Source organism: Pseudonaja textilis, chromosome 2 (assembly GCF_049901715.1).
Source record: "Pseudonaja textilis isolate UNSWEBS1 chromosome 2, rPseTex1.2, whole genome shotgun sequence".
Lineage (NCBI taxonomy): Eukaryota > Metazoa > Chordata > Lepidosauria > Squamata > Elapidae > Pseudonaja > Pseudonaja textilis.
Window position 1 is genome coordinate 135,072,765 of NC_141991.1, and position 16,381 is coordinate 135,089,145.

The window sequence follows — 16,381 nt, forward strand, 5'->3', positions numbered from 1 at the left end:
AGAAAAGAGGACTTTGGACCACTGAGCAACAGACCAGTTCTGTTTTTCTTTAGCCCAGGTAAGATGCTTCTGACGTTGTTTGTTGTTCAGGAGCAGCTTGACAACATTTGAAGCCCATGTCCAAGATCCGTCTGTGTGTGGTGGCTTTTGATGCACTGACTCCAGCCCCAGTCCACTCCTTGTGAAAGTCCCCAACACTTTTGAATGGCCTTTTCCTGACAATCCTCTCCAGGCTGTGGTCATTCCTGCTGCTTGTGCACCTTTTTCTTCCACACTTTTCCCTTCCACATAACTTTCTCTTAATGTGGGAAGACCCAACTTCTTTTGCAATTACCTTTTGAGGCTTTCCCTCCTTATGGAAGGTGTCAGTGATGGTTTTCTGCACAACTGTCAGGTCAGCAGTCTTTCCCATGATTGTGCTTCCTATTGAACCAGACTGAGAGGCCATTTAAAGGCTCAGGAACCCTTGCAGGTGTTATGGCTTAATTAGCTGATTAGAGTGGGACACTTTGAGCCTAGAATATTGAACTTTTTCACAATATTCTAATTTTCTGAGATTGTGGATTTGGGGTTTTCATGAGCTGTAAGCCATAATCATCTTAATTATACCAAATCACGGCAAGATCCTGGTGTGTCTTTATACTAAAACCATGTACAGTACGTTTTAAAGTTCTCCAGACTAGGGCAGGGGTCTTCAAACTTGGCAGCTTTAAGACTTGTGGACTTCAACTCCCAGAATTCCTCCTCCAGTCATGTTAGCTCAGGAATTCTGGGAGTTGAAGTCTACAAGTTTTAAACTCACCAAGTTTGAAGACCCTTGGACTAGGGCATTTAAAGACCAAAGGAAGCACCAGATGGACAAAAATAGGCAGAAGAGTTCTTACCACAATGGGCAAATGAAAGTCTGGGTCAGAAGATCAAATTTTAGCGTTTCTCCAAGAAGGCCAAAACGTTTGTAACACTCAGTGCTAAAGTGCTGCTAAGCATCCAATATTATATCCTTGGATCAGAAGCTTCACTTTCCACTGCTCTTCTTTGAAAGGCCTGGCCCACCAGGTAGGTGAGAAGTCACCTATGACTACCATCAAGCAAGCTTCTGCCCCGACCTTCAAGGGAAGCTCACATTACCCATTCTCTAGTGACATTAATAATGCAGGCTGGGTCATGTTGTGCTCAAGAGTTTACTGCTAATTTGCTGTTCCATCCTTTTGTATGCTGGCTGAACGGGACTTTAATGGATGTAATGATGAGAGGGGGGAAACCTGAGAGCTGGATCCCAACCCATCCATGCTGCCAGCTGCCTGGCTCAGGTGCTGGGCATGCCACCCCCTCTGCCTTGCCATAAAATGAACCTTGGGTTTCCACCGGATCAGGGAAATTTGAGGATGTCCCCCCCCCGCCCTCTAAAATATACACCTTTTGGTATCACTTATCCCAAGGACTCCTTCTGCTCCACCCAAATGAGTCTTCTGTTTACTGAAGGAGGGCCAAGTGGGAACTAGAATCCACATTGGGAGGGTCTCTGGGGGAAAATTCTCCTTTGAGCATATCTGTTTGCAACTCTCAGGAGATGAAAAAAGTTGATTATAAAACCTGCCTGGCTCAGTTGCAGTTGGTTCTTTCCAGGGTTTAGATTGAGACCAACCTGTTTTTAATGCTAGGATTATGCCTTAGAAGTTAGCAGATAGTGTTGCATGGTGCAGTGTGAAAACTCTTAATGACAGGAAGTGGTCAGTTCAAGATTTTAACTGAGTTATTAATGCACTGCTAAATAGCCTTAGGTAACTCTCCTCATAGTTTCAAAGCCTTTCTCTCCCCCCACCCCCACTTGCTCTACTTGCAAAAAGGCCAGATCAGATATGGCCTCCTTATCTTTCTGGCTAGCTAATAGGAAGGAACTCAATTTAGCTAAACTGCTTAGATTTCCCTAACCTTCCTTTCTATTTTCCCGTAACTTGAAAGGTACCTCTATTACTCTCACCTCTTAAAAATGAATATCTTACAGATTTAATACAAGGATTACAGAGATGTGTGTGTGAGTAGACATAATTTGGATACTTGAAAATTGCTGTGGCCGCTGAAGCTATCCATTCAGTTGTGTCCAACTCTTGGTGATTCTATGGGCCATGTCTCTCCACATCTTCCAATCTTGCACTACTTCTTTGAGTTTTTCTATGCTCTGGCTGGTGTCAGCTTTGATGGTGTCCAGCCACCATGTTCTTTGATGGCCTGGTTTCCTTTTACCATTAAATCTTCCAAGCATACTTATTTTCTCCAGTGAATTCCCCTGCATGACTTGGACAAAATAAGTGAGACACAGTTGCATGATTTTGCTTTCCAGTGTCATGTCTGGTGTTATGAGCTCCAATACTTGTTTGGGAGTCACCTTTGTTGTCCAAGGATGAAAAACACTACTTAGTGTTAAATTATGAGACTGCTTTTATCCACATACAGTGTACATTTCTTTCTTAATTCCAACCCTTTCTTCCTCCCATCAAAGACAAAGGGTGTAAGGCAGGGATTACAGCAGCCTCTTCTAACTTAGTCCCCTTAGGGTATGCTGAGCTACAGCTGTCATCATCACTGATCCTCCACTGCAGTGATGGGATTCAATTTTTTTAACTACCGGAACTGTGGGTGTGGTTTGGTGGGCATGGCTTGGTGGGCATGGCAGGGGAAGGATACTGCAAAATCTCCATTCCCTCCCCACCCCACTAACCTGCTTTCCAGCTCCGTTCTCCTGTGCAGGGCAACAAAAAAAAGACCCAACCAATCAGCTGGGTGTCAGCTGGTGCTCCATTCAAAATCCAAGAAAGAAATACTTAGACTCTTTTAATTAGAGAAAAGATATCTTTTACTGGAAATCAAGTGGTAGCAACAAAAGAATTCTGAATCTGAGGAAATAGGTGTGTAAATCACATATACAAAGTGATGGCAATGTTCCCACCCCCAATAGTTCAAATGGTTCTTCCAATTAAAAGTTGTGAATATCATCATGTGGACATCTTCAGGTGATGATGAGGCTTCTGTCTGTTGACCTTGGCATAGTTTGATAAAGGTTTGCAGCTGCGCATAGAAGAGCAAGAATGTGCTCCCCCCGCCCCCCAGTTTATACAGTACTAGTTTGTGACACCTCCAACTCACTTCCCATACTTATCCCCCCTCCTCCCCCCGTTACTTATGACAGCTGAAAGATGCAAAACAAAAGGAGAAAATCTTGAAGGCTGACATTAGTACTTCGGCCCTCCTAGAAAAAATACGTTAGTCCTGTAAAAGAAGAAAACATAAAAGGTAATAGTTAATAAACAAGTAACATAAAAATAGTCATATTTTTAGGGTTTATCAGGATATTTAGTACGAAATGCTTTGACAAGCGTAGGAGCCCTAACATCCTTTTCAATGACCCACTCAGCTTGGGAAGATGGAAAATGTTTAAAAGCAATCAAATATTGGAGTCGACCCCTCCATTTCCGAGAATCCAAAATTTCTTTAACTTCAAAATGTTGTTCGCCTTCAATCAGCAATGGTACAGGAGGATCAATCTGGGCTGGTCTCAGATCAGAAGTATGTTCAGGTTTTAACAGACTAACGTAGAAAACAGGGTGGATTCGTTGAAGAGTTTTTTGGTAATTTCAGTTGGACTGCCACAGGGTTTACAATTCGTTCAATTGAGAAAGGGCCAACATACTTAGGACCAAGCTTTTTCGACTTTTGGGTAGTTTGCAAATATCTGGTGGACAAAAAGACTTCGTCACCCACCTGATATGGTTTTTGTGGAGTTCTCTTTTTGTCTGCAAATTTCTTATGAGCTTGGTGTGCATCATCTAATGCTTTACGAATAACTGGCCAGGTAAACTGGAGTTGTGTTATCCATTCATCTAATTGAATTGGACACCCCATCTGAGATTATGAGTTCAGGAACCCCATGTAACCTGTAGATATGTAAAATAAACAATTTAGCTAACGTTTTTGCAGATGGGATCTTCGAACAAGGTATGAAATGTACTTGTTTGGAAAACAAATCAGTTACCACCCAAATAACTGTGTTTCCCCCACTTTCAGGTAATTCTACTATAAAATCCATAGAGATTTTCTTCCATGGAGCTGTTGGTCTAGCCACATTTTGTAACAATCCTGCTGGCTTACCAGGAGGCCGCTTGGCTGAGGCACAAATAGAACAACTAGCTACATAAGTTTCAATGTCCTTCTTCAAAGTAGGCCACCAAAATTGCCGTTTAACCAAGTGTAAGGTTTTCACAAATCCAAAATGACCAGCCGCTTTAGAATCATGAGCTTGCTGTAATATCTGGCTCCTCAGTTTCTCTGGCACATATAACTTGGCTCCCACCCATGCCAATCCATCTCTATCCGTACAGTTGTTTGAGTGAGCAAGGAACCAGTCATCAAGTTTTAGAGCATCTCTTAATTGTGCAGTCAAATCATTCGATAAATCCACGTCCTTCTTCTTCTTTTGGGCTCTGGTAACTACTGGAGCTGCCAACTGTTTGGTTGGGACAATCGGCCGTACCACTTCCTGGAAAGCACTATTATATTGAGGTAGTCTAGATAGAGCATCCGCCATGAAGTTCCTCCCCCCTGGAATGTACTTCAACGAAAAATTAAAACGCTTAAAGTACTGTGCCCGGCGAATTTGTTTGGGGGACAGCTTCTGGGTGTTTTCAAGGCCTCCAAATTTTTATGATCAGTCCACACCTCAAATGGGTGTTTTGCTCCTTCCAAGAAATGTCTCCAAGTTAACAGGGCCCAGCGAACTGCAAAAGCTTCTTTTTCTCAGACGGCCCACCTCCTTTCGGTTTCAGATAATTTACGGGAAGTATATGCACATGGTTGTAAAGTCCCCGTCTCATTTGCTGGCAGTAACACTGCTCCAACTGCTACATCGCTTGCATCGGCTTGGATCACAAATGGCGCATCCATGTCCAGGTGCTTGAGCACTGGTTCAGCAGCAAACAGTCGTTTCGGCTTTTCAAAGGCAGCTTGACATTCCATGGCCCACTCCAGTGACTTACTAGGCTTTGGTTTCACCTCCCCTTTGGTTTTTAGGAGGTTTGTGATAGACAGTGCTATCGTCGCAAAAGCTGGGATAAATTGTCAGTAAAAATTGGCGAATCCCAAGAAACTCTGAAGTTGTTTCCTGGTGCATGGAGGGGCCCATTCCAACACAGCTCGAACCTTCCCCGGATCCATTTCTATGCCCTCATGTGAGATGCGATAACCCAAATAGTCAATTTTCTCCTGATGGAATTCACAATTGGACAATTTTGCATACAGCTTAGTGGCTCAGAGTTTTTCCAAAACTGACCGTACTAGTTTCATATGTTCATCCCGAGTTTCCGTGTAGATAAGGATATCATCAAGGTAAACCAAAACCCCTTTGTATAAATGTTCATGTAACACTTGATTGATCATTTGCATGAATACTGCTGGGGGCCCCTGTAGGCCAAATGGAAGAACGTTGAATTGAAAACTACCCATCGGGCAGTTGAAAGCAGTTTTCCATTCATCCCCTTCCTTAACTCGAACCCGGTAGTATGCTTCTCTCAAGTCGAGCTTCGTAAAAAATTTCCCCTTGGCCAGGTGGGTCAACATGTCCTTCATTAAGGGGAGGGAATACACGTTTTCCATGGAAATCGCATTCAGGTTTCTATAATCAACACATAAGCGAAGGGAGCCATCTTTCTTTTCACGGAACAACACTGGGGCCACTACCCGGGGCCTAGCGGGCTGGATGAAACCACGTTCCAAATTCTTATCGATAAACGACTGCAGCTCTTCTAGTTCCTGTGGTGTCACTGAGTACAGCTTCTGTTTTGGGAGTTTCACCCCGGGTAAAATTTCAATACTACAATCTGTGGAACGATGAGGCGGAAGCTCATCCGAGGCCTTCTCACTGAATACTTCCTTTAAGTCCCAATATTCCTCCAGAATTTTCTCCTCCCCCTTCAGTTTCTCAGTACCCATGGAGGCCAGTTCAGTGGGATTCTTGAGTTTCAGTAGAGATCGCCCCTCCCTTTCCAGGCGCTGGTCAGTATGTATGCACAATGACCCCCTCCTCCAATCGACGTGGGGGTTCCATTTCCGGAGCCAGGGCAATCCCAGTATTAGCGGCCGTTCCATCCCAGGGGCCACAATAAAACACAAAGTCTCTCTATGCTTCCCCATTGTCATTTCTATGGGTTCCGTTATGAAATGTGCAGGGCCGCCCCCAGCTACCGATCCATCCAATTGGCAAAAGGCTATGGGCGTTTTTAAGGTCTTTAGTCTTAGGCCCATTTTCTCTACTATTTCCGAGCTGACTACGCACCTTGTGCACCCAGAGTCTAACAAGGCCAGCATTTTCCCTTTGGCCCCCGATGTGGGTACCCTTAACTTCACTGGAATGGTCGTAGGGCCCTTGTTTGGACTTACAAGTGAGTTGTCTTCCGATTTGAATTCACTCTCTTCAGAGGAGGTTGGAGTTCGCAGTATAAAAGATACTGTATAAAAGATTCATCTGCCACATGAAGGAAAATGAAATGGCAGGAAATCAATTAAGTTTGCCTGAAGATTAAAATCTAGAAATGAGGAATAGGAATCTAAGTTTGAAGAAAATATTCTTGTACAGCAGCTATACAGTTGTCCACATACATTACCAAGGGAAGCCATTTTAACTGTTATGGTTTCCTCTTAAGAATCTGCAGGGTCTAATTTCAAACATAACAACTGGCAAGAGTGGCCAAAATGCAGCTCAGACTTTAAACCAATCCTACTGACTCCTGATCAGTTGATTAGGCCAATTCAGAAAGTTAGTCTTAAGACCTAGACTGAATCTTTCAGACCTAAATTCTGCTTAGTAGAACATAAAATCAAAAATTGCATCATGGACTTTTGGGGCAGTCAATTTAGCAGATATTCAGTCATGTTTTATTTTAATCATAGTCTCTTGAACAGGTCATCATACTTGAATGCACTTATACAAGTAAGCCATAAACCATGGTTTAAAACCTCAGTGGTTCACAAATCACATTTGTAATTAATTAATAATTTATTAAATTTGTAAAACACCTGCCTCCCAACATTAAGCCCAAAACAAACATGCCATATTATTTCCTGTGAGATTGTGAATCCAAACCCAACCTGTAAAAGATGCTTGTCAGATTCTTTAATCTATGGAGTAGGAAGCAAGCCAGTTCTGGAGATGATATCGATGGAAGATGTCTCCAACTCTAAGTCAGGGACAGAGTACTTGTATTGTATCCTTCCAGATGTTGCTGAATTACAATTCTCACTATCCATGTTTCTTGGCTCAGAATGTTGGTTTAGTTCAACAGTTTTAAGAGAACCATCCTTAAATTCACAGCTGGAGAAAGCCTATTGTATTCTCATTGTAGGCTTCAATAGCTATTACAACAGCCATAACTCTATTCATGTCCCATAGTAGTTGTAGATTTACGGTCATAACTTTTTAAAATTTATTTTTTTATAATAGCAGCTTATTACCTGTCAGTTTTGGTTGTAAAAATGGTTCGTTCTTAAGAGCTATGTCTTGCAATATTTGCCTTAGATGTATTATTATATTTAGAGAGGAAGTGACTGCATGATGATAAGGGAAGAACAAGCTTTAAAAATTGAATGTCAAGCTATAATTTCTCAGATGGAATGCAAAGGAATATTTACAGTAAGTAGGAAGGCCTCGGCAAACCCTCAATTTTCTCAGAAAGTAGATTGTAGTCTACAAAGGCTTATGCCATAATTGCCTTTAAATTTGCCTGCAACAAACTGATCAAACTGTAACTATCTTGAAATGAATAATTTGATCTGCTGTGAGAGAAACTCCTTGATCAAGTACCTATGGAGCAATATTTAAACTTTCATACAATGAAAAGCCTTAAAACCGTCAAGTTAGGACTGACCTCAGTAAACCATCTTGTACACCTGTGTACAATTAATGACCAAATGAAGCACTGTATGGCTAGTTTAGGGCTGTCACACTCGCAACCTGCGGGCCAGATGCATCATGCACTGGCCACGCCTGGCTTAGTGAAGGGGAAAAAAGTTACAATACATCACGTGATGATGCTGTGACGCTGTGAGTTTGACACCGAGTTCGATCAAACCAAAAACTTCTCTAGCTCAACATTATGTTTCAATAGCAGTCAAACCAAGTATTTGTGGAGAACAGAAGAGCGCAATAACACCTTTCTGATTGTGGTCTCCAAAAATTAGAATCTAGGACTATGATTCCTCCATTTATAGTTTGCACACAGTCACTGATAGCTTGATCCCACTTTAATTGATCAAATTTCCTTTCCAAGACATCCAGATTGGTGACCATTTTATCTCTTTTTGGATCTTGTCTTGATTGCACAAAAAGTAGTAGTGATTGTTCTCTCTGTTCCAGCAGCTAACAGTGCAAAGTGCATTCAAAGGTGCTTTTTCAAAAAGCAACTGGATTTTCTTTTTTCCTTGAAGTGCAAAATGCAGCTTCTGTCCACTCTTAAAAATGGCTCATAATTGAATACTTTTAGTGCCATCTAGTGTCTAAAAAAGAGAATGCCAAGTTTCTTCTCTTTTTTAAAGTTTTATTTGTTTTATTAGTATAACAAATAACAAATCTGTTTCAATCAAACAGTGTGTTGTCTGGGTACAATTATTTATAGGCAATCATATTTACAATAACATATATCACAATAACATTAATGCTGTACTAACAATAATATTTTGTTTGTCCATTTTAACAAATTTCCATTTTAACATTTATCCTTTTTATGTCCCTTTCATTCTAACTTCTGTTTTTATTGTCTAGCCATCAATAAAATAAGTCAGTTTCTTCTCTCTTGAGTGTTTTCTTTCCTAAATCTGCAATTTCGTTTCCTTCCAGATAAACCTATAATTCCTTAATTGTAGGATGGAATGCACAATTCTCTGAAAGTAGTATCTGAGGGAAAGATACATCTTGCCTTGAAATAGTGGAGGAAAAAAACGTAGGAGCAGTGGTAGTTCTGTGAACATGGTACCTTTCTCCCCTGCTGAGTCCTCTCTAACTGTCCTTTGAGTCAGCAGAAAACTAGATTGGCATTATCTTTGCTGAACCCTAGCCTCCTCCTGTTGCTTCTGTTAAAATCATTGCGATCATCTACCTTCCCTCCAAATAGGTACAAAGTCTAACAGAGTTCACACTCCATGAGGCTGCTTTTGGATAGTGCCAGAGTAAGGGAGAAAATAGTACACATGGTGTCTTCAATAGCACCTGATGAGTTCATTCTCCCAAATTATGTATAAGTAGTTTACACATACTTCCAAAAAGGGCTTGTAGAGTTGGTGAGGCAGGTAAGGATGTACAAAGTTCCATAATTCAGGAATGGCATTTCTGGAGAACTTTCTATAACCCCTCTGCAATATGCTGATTCCCCTCTGGACCAGGCCACTCCTAGAGTGATGTGTTTCCAGAAGTAAATTTCCTAAATAGGAAGTGGTTCAAGATATTAAGGACACGGTGCTCTAGAACATTCTGCTTCCAAATGGCTACTTTTTATATTTATTGGCTTAGCATCTTAGTTGAATACAGCCACTGTGATTTCTAAACCATTTTTAATGGCTTGGCATGCTGCATGAATCCAGACAATTATAGCTTGTTTAAGAAACCGTAACTTAATACAATGTATGGACTCAGGCTACAAAGCCATTTATTTAATAATATCTAACTCAGCAGAGTTTAATCTCCAAAGTATGAAAGTTCAGTTTTCATTGGGTATGCTTCCCCCTTCCCTGTAAATGCCATTTATTTCACAGATAAAATCATAACTGTTTTTGGCCTGTTACCAAACACAAAGAAGAGACAAAGTGGCTATTTCAAATGCCACTGTACCCAGTGGGTGGCTGTTGAAGAACACATATTTTTAATAGGTTAATCTATAACCTTTCATGAATAGCCTATGAACTGCATCTTTGCTAAAGTCCACTTTCTGCTGTCTCATATGTATATGTATGTATATATTCATATTTTAATCACTCCCCCTTTTCATAACTAACTGTGCTTTATCTGTGCCTAGTTCTTGTTCTTTACTCATTTCTACCTCCTGCTCTATAATTAAAGATGTACCAGAAGATGGCTTCTTAACTGTTTCTAGTCTCTGAGCCAGTGTTTTTCAATCTTGGCAACTTTAACCTGTGAGGACTTCAGCTCCCAGAAATCTCCAGTCACCCATGCTGAAACATTGTGGGAATTGGGAGTTTACACATCTCACAGTTGCCAGAGTTGAAAAACACTCTCCTCCCCTACATTTGGGATGAGGAATTTGTGGTTCTCCAGTGTTGTTGAATTGCAAGTGCCAACAAACTTAGCCAGTTTGGCCAATAGTAAGAGATGCCCAGGCTGATGTTTCATTAGTAATATAGAATAAAATTCAGGCCAGCCTTCCATCACTTATGCCAGTCCTCCAAAATGGCTGCTGTTCTTATACCTGGCAGCTTCCCCTTCATTACCATAGACCAGGGCAGTTAACAGCTGCTGTGCAGATAACTTATCCCTAAGCATCCCAGTTATCTGCAAAATTGTGTATATTTTGGGATTTTGATCACAAAAGGGCCTGACAATCTAGCTTTTTATTAAAATTAGTATTATTAACATATGACTAAATGGCAACTGTTCCTCTTTTCTGTAACATATATACAAGCAAGTTAATTTATTTGATCTGCATACCTACATTAGGAACTGATATCAGTCAATGTACTCCTGAAATGGAGCTTTGGGTATTTCAAAATTATAAATTGTTCAAGTTCTTGGTTTTAGAAGGTTAAAATGTGATATCAAAAGTCAACTGCTTTTTACTCTTAAATAAGTGGAGCTGCAATAAAACCTCTTTCTGATACTGTCAAATAAAGTCTTAAACAAGACTCATATTAACTGTCAGGTATTGTCATATGATGGTATTTGTCAAAAGACTGTAAAATATTGATGGCTAGTGAAAAGCCTCTGAGATAAATGTCTAGGCGCCAGGTGACACAATTTCACCCTGAGTAAAATATTTGGAGAATGGTTGTTATCAATGTTAAAATAATAATAATTTTCAGAATTGGGAAAGTGGATTTGTTCCAATATTTATTCCAATTTGTTCTTCAGGATATGTACCCGATAAAAGCATCTTTCTTTTCATGGGTTCGGGTTGAGGAGGGGAAAAAAATTGCACCTATATGTAATCAGACAACCTATATTGAGTCATCCTTTCAGATATATTTCCCTACATAAACAGAGAAATAGAATGACCATGAACAGGCAAAAAAAAATCAGTGGTAGTGGGAATGACTTTCTGCCAGCTTCACTATTGGCATTACTCCTCCTCTTCCACCCCACCCCACAAGAACTGCCTATCAATTTGTTGAGGAGAAAGAGAACAAACAAACACCGTCCCCATTCCCCATCCTGGCTTGTCCCCACAAGCTCTCTTATTCCAGAGAGGAGGAGGGTTCATCTGTCAACTGCCAAGACCTCCCCCCTGCCCCGCCTATTACACTAGCAAGCATCTCAGTCACTTCCTCAGCCTTCCCTCACAATATTAAGAGATCTCAAATGTCAACCTCAGTTTCAAAACTGCCAATCACCACTTACCTGTCAGACCTTGTCAGCAGCTGATTGGGTGTAGGGGAGTTGGCAAAGATGGGAGTATGGCCCTCCTTTCTTCCCTTGCACCACAGGGTTTGGGGAGGTACAGTGAATTAGCTATTTTGAGTGAACAGCAGAATACTCTGTTAACTAGTTTAGCTCATGATTGATGCTAATAAATAATTTGTTGATTCGTATATTAAATAATTATTTTTGTATAGATACTGAATGTGGGTACTTGTAGTGGAATGTAGTCTGGAATCCCAGGAGGGAGGGACTGCTTCCTAAAGGGCAAAGAGGCAGTGGAGCTTGGAAAATTTGGTAGGCAAGAAGAAGGTAAGGGCATCCCTTTCTTAGCAGTTCGCAGACTGTATCTGTTATATCTGAGTATATTGTTATGCAGATAGTTGTTTAGTCTGGCGAGATTCCCTCTATAGGGGAAGAACAATGAAGAAAACTACTCTTAAGTAACTCAATCTTTTATTCTTGGTTCTTGGGCCAGACGGTATTCTTGTCCCATGTGACATTTCTCAAATAATATTATAATAACACTAGTATTTTTCAAAAAATTAAATAATTTACAGACTTTTTAGGAGATAAGAAGTATTAGGAAAAAAACCCTCTATTAGCATGATTTATAGAAGAGAAGAGAAGAGAAGAGAAGAGAAGAGAAGAGAAGAGTTGGAAGGGACCTTGGAGGTCTTCTAGTCCAACCCCCTGCCTAGGCAGGAATCCCTATACCACTTCAGACAAATGGTTATCCAACATCTTTTTAAATACTTCCAGTGTTGGAGCATTCACAACTTCTGGAGGCAAGTTGTTCCACTGATTAATTGTTCTGTCAGGAAATTTCTCCTTAGTTCTAAGTTGCTTCTTTCCTTGATTAGTTTCCATCCATTGCTATCAATCTCTAAAAGTGTGCAAAATTGTGTGTCCTGATAAAACAGTAAAAGCCTTAATAGAAGGTATTTCCACTGGAATGTTTCGAGATCATGCATTCTCTTTGAACAGGAACCATGGATCCCAACTGATTTGAACCCTGGGCCCTATTTAACAAAATGAAATTTAATGTAGAGAAAAGTAAGGATTTACACATAAGCAAGAAAAATCAAATGTACAGGTATGGATTAGGCGAAACTGGCTCAATAGCAGTAACTGTGAGAGGGATCTTGGACTCTTAGTGGTCAATCACTTAAATATGAGTCAGCAATGTGCAGCAGCAGCCAAAAAAGCCAACACAATCCTAGGTTGCATTAGTAAAGGGATAGAAACAAGATCACATGATGTTTTAATACCACTTTATAATGCCTCAGTAAGACCACACATAGAATACTGCATTCAGTTTTGGTCACCATATTATGAAAAAAAAGATGTAGAGACTCTGGAAAGAGTGCAGAAAAGGCAATAAAGTTGATTCGGGATCTGAAAAAAAAAAACTTAGGAAGTACGGTTGTAGGAACTGGGTTTGTCTGGAAGGACTTGGGATGACATGATAGCAGTGTTCCAATATTTGAGGGGCTACCACAGAAAAAATAAGACTCAACCTATTTTCCAAAGCACCAGAAGGCGAGACAAGAAACAACGGATGGAAACTAATCAAGGAGAGAAGTAAGGAGAGATTTCCCAACAGTAAGAACAATTAACTAATGGAACAACTTGCCTTCAGAAGTTGTGAGGGCTCCATCACTGGAGGCTTTTAAAAAGAGACTGGACAGCCACTTGTCTGGAATGGCTCAAGCAGGAGACCCTATAGCAGTGGTGGCTAACCTTTTTGGGCTCCTGTGCCAAAAATTGTGCATGCACTTGCATGTTCATGCTCATGTGCCAGCACCCAGAAGGCAATGCGCCCCCCCCACATGCACATGCAATCCCACCACCACCACCCCATTAGCTGCACTGTGCCTCCCAGCTGATTTTCAGCCAGTTTGAGGCCTTTTTCAGCTTCCCAGAGGCTTGAGGGAGGCTTCTGCAGGCTTTGCAGGCAAAAAACCAGCCCTGTTTTGTCACTTCCGCTATTTTCAGAAAAACAGGAAGTGACAAAATGGAGCTAGTTTTTGGCCTGCAGAAGCCTTCCTCAAACCTTTCGGGAGGCCAAAAAAGGCCTCAAACTGCCCAAAAATCAGCTGGAAAGCATGTACATGCGCAGTGAGGTAAATTTGCCTGCAGCTCGCGTGCCAACACAAATGGCTCTGCATGCCACCTGTGGCACACGTGCCATAGGTTTGCCATCATGGCCCTATAGTATAGGGTTTCCTGCTTGAGCAGGGGTTTGGTCTAGAAGACCTCCAAGGTCCCTTCCAACTCTGTTATTCTGCAGTTAAGCCATTGTGAAGAAACCAGAACTTTTGCAATTCTTTGGTCATATGAGGAGTAAAAAAATTCAGCCTCCAAGCAAAATTCATCCCTTCCTGTTTTATTTTGTTTCTAGTCTTTGCCTGCCACATTATTGTCTCCGTATTTTTCTTTGGTAGTTGTAATATTTGTGCCTCGGGGGAAGAAATTCTCTACAAAAAGAGTAGTATATTTAATTTCTGAATGATCTTTCTCTCTCTCTCTTACTCTCTTTCTTTAAGGCTATTTTTCTCTTGTAAGTCAGTGTACCAACATTCCCAACATATCCCTACTTTACTTTTTTCTTGAGACTGTTTCTCCCTCTCCCCCCTCTCTCTCCCCCTCTCTCCCGCTCCCTCTCTCTCATCTTATGTATCTATCTATCTATCTATCTATCTATCTATCTATCTATCTATCTATCTATCTATCTATCTATCTATCATCTATCTATCATCAATCTATATCTTCTGCCTTTATTTTTTTTTAATTAATAACTCAAATCAGTGAACATATAAAATACTCCTTCCTCTTGTTTTCTCTATAACAACAACCCTGTAAGGTGAATTGAGCTAAGATTGATTATCCCAAGGGCACCCAACCTAGCTTTCATGGCCTGGGCAGGACTAAAATTCACAGTTTCTGGCTTTTAACCTGGTGCCTTAACTGGTAGACCAAATTGTTCTGATCTGAAAGTGGTAAAGGACACTCAGGCCTGTGTTAAATATCTCGGTTTTAATAAGAAAGCTCTGAATCAAAGAAACTGTGGTGAATATCTTTTTCTTGAGTCAAAGAAATTGTGGTGAATATCTTTTTCTGATTCAAAACACACGCTTAGCCTTTGAAGAGCTTTTCTGGCTCACATCCAGGAGTCATGATAAAATTTGATTTGTTCTCTTCTACATTTAATTAGAATTAATTATAGATTTTCCCCCATGCCACACAGTTACCATTCTCTGGTTCAGACATGTTACAAATTAATAGCAACTATCACCAGCCTCTAAAGGCTTCGACCTCTGGCCTCAGGCTCTGCACCTCTGCTTTAGCAGAACAGTTGCTAATCAGTCTAACAGTGATAAAGCTACCAATGAGGAAACGTCATCCTAAAATACACCCAAGTCTCTAATTTGATCTGACATTTGCCATGCTACTAGTCCTTGCTTAATATTCATTAACTCAGTGGCCATTTGAATTTACGATGGTGCTGAACAAAAGACTTGTGCTTGCGGTCACATCAACAAACTCCCAGCCCACTCAGGGCCACCCATATTTATGATTGCCTTTTAGCTGACTACTTAGCCACTTCCACCAGCTGCCCCCATCCACCTGACCCTGTCCATAGTCACCCTACCTGCCACACTAAGGCAGAAAGAATAAATATATTGTTTTTAGGGAGATATTAACATGATTCTGCTTGATAATGAAATGTGTGTGTATTAATGAAAAATGCCAGATTAAAGGGTCATCCTTCGGTCATTCACCCATATTTGTCAAGCAGGAAACGTTGTCTTGCTTGCAATAAAAACCACAAACAGATGTACAAGAAGTCAGAGGATTTAGCAAGGTGGGTTAGCAAAGATTTTGTGAAATCCAGCTACTTTCGCCCAGCAACAGGGGATGTGGGTAGCTGAAATTCAGAGTAATCAATGGATGATTGACAAGTTGTTTTTCTGTGGTTTGTAGCCTTTGGAGTGTATAAAAGTAACTATAACTCCTAGGAAGACATTCAGATGTGCCTTGGCTAAATATCTCTGAACCTTTGTGCAAATAAAACAATTATCTTTGACTCCGTGGTCTGAGTCTCGTAATTTCCTGCAACAACACTGTGCACCCCCATTGTACCAGCCAGGGTATTAGGATATTAAATTTAGTAGCTCGGACAGTGTACAAAAGTGTTGGCTCCTCCATGAGGCAGGCAATCTACACAATGATTGGTTCCTGTGGGTGTAAAGGGAGAGTAAAGGGGGAGTTTCCCTTCCCCCCACCGTTTTCTTCTATATGCTTTGTATACTGGCTGATGCTTTACCACAAAGATCTTCAAACTTGGCAAGTTTAAGACTTGTGGACTTCAACTCCCAGAATTCCTGAGCTAACATGACTGGAGGAGGAATTCTGAGAGTTGAAGCCCACAAGTCTTAAACTTGCCAAGTTTGAAGACCCCTGTTTTACCTCATGATGTTCCTGTGTTTCTGACTCTTGTCTGCTGTAAATATAAAGTGCATTCAGAAAGTATTCAGACCCCCATTCAGTTTTGTCAATATTGTTATGCTGCAGCATGATTCAGCAGTTGTTGAAAGTCACTTTTTTCCCTTGTTAATCTACACTCAGTACCCCATAATGACAAAGTGAAAACAGAATTTTAGAAATGTCTGTAAATTTATTAAAAAGAAAAAAAAAACACCTGAAATAAGTATTGGCATAAGCACTCAGTACTTTGTGGAAGCACCTTTG